Source organism: Falco rusticolus, chromosome 3, assembly GCF_015220075.1.
Source record: "Falco rusticolus isolate bFalRus1 chromosome 3, bFalRus1.pri, whole genome shotgun sequence".
Lineage (NCBI taxonomy): Eukaryota > Metazoa > Chordata > Aves > Falconiformes > Falconidae > Falco > Falco rusticolus.
This window is the reverse complement of record NC_051189.1, coordinates 46,797,364-46,798,567: the sequence shown is the minus strand read 5'-3', so window position 1 is coordinate 46,798,567 and position 1,204 is coordinate 46,797,364.

The window sequence follows — 1,204 nt, the reverse complement described above, 5'->3', positions numbered from 1 at the left end:
ACTGCAGAGCTCCCTGGATCATTGGTTCACGTACACTGTTTGCACACAGGTTTGCTAATGGTTATGGATGGGATAAATTTGCAAGCTGTGCTGCTTCTGATCACTGTAAAAGAGAACAAAGACTGTGAGGTGATTGATGGCCACAGGTGGCACCTTCAGGCTTTATGCAGACCTCCTTGCTACAAGAATGTCCTAACTCCTGATCTGCTTATCATTAGGCCAAATGTATCTGGGCTATCATGGCTGTTTGAAGTAAACCTGGCAGAAGTTAGCCACTGAGCCCCACCACCATAAAAAAAGTGTGAATGCTGAAGTCTCTTCCTCATGGTTTTGCAAAACATTTATACATCAGTAATACTAGAAAAAACCACCAGAGCCACAGCTGGACCAGCACTGAGACAACCTCAGTGACCGGCAGCAACACAGATGGCAGCTGCCCAGAGGGACAGTCTTTTCTTTCTCATCTGTTTTTCTGGTTTCTGTGGACTTTCTAGATACAAGCCTAGAAAAAAAAAAAAAAAAAAACCACAAAAAACAAAACCACCACAGATTTCATATTCTGATCATATTTTAATATGAAATCCTATCCCTCTTTCTACAGCTACAGTATATTTCCTGTAGTATAACCAGGACAGGTTATTACCCTGGCATGGAGCTTATAAGAGACCAAAACCAGGTTTTTTCAGATCTAAAATCTCTGCCTTGGACTTTTAAAGCTTTTCCTTTGCATAGAATTGGTTTAGGTCAGATGTTTGGGGACTTGTAGGTTAAAGGAAACCGCTGGTAAAATCACACAGCTGTGAATAATTTTATCATACAGTACAGAGTTTTGCTTTTGCAAACACTGGAAGACTTGAGCAACTAGAGAAATCTTCTGTACTCACAATTGAAAACCTTTTTATGCCAGCACTGATCCAAAAACACATTCCCCCAGGCCTCTCTCAGGGTTACAAGTCACTACTGCTAGGAGCTATTGAAACATCCTTCTCTCTGTTGAATGTCACATCTCACCCATCCCCATCTCAGATAAAGTACTGCCCCTCAAAGCAGTTGGGCTCATTATGGTTTTGCATTTACCCTTCTTTTGGGAATACAGTATTTCGTCTTAAATGAAAAGCAGAGAATAAATCTATCACTTAAGATTTAAAATAACAGAATTAGAAAAAACGAATCATCAGTATGGGTTTCCAGTAAAAACAGCTTT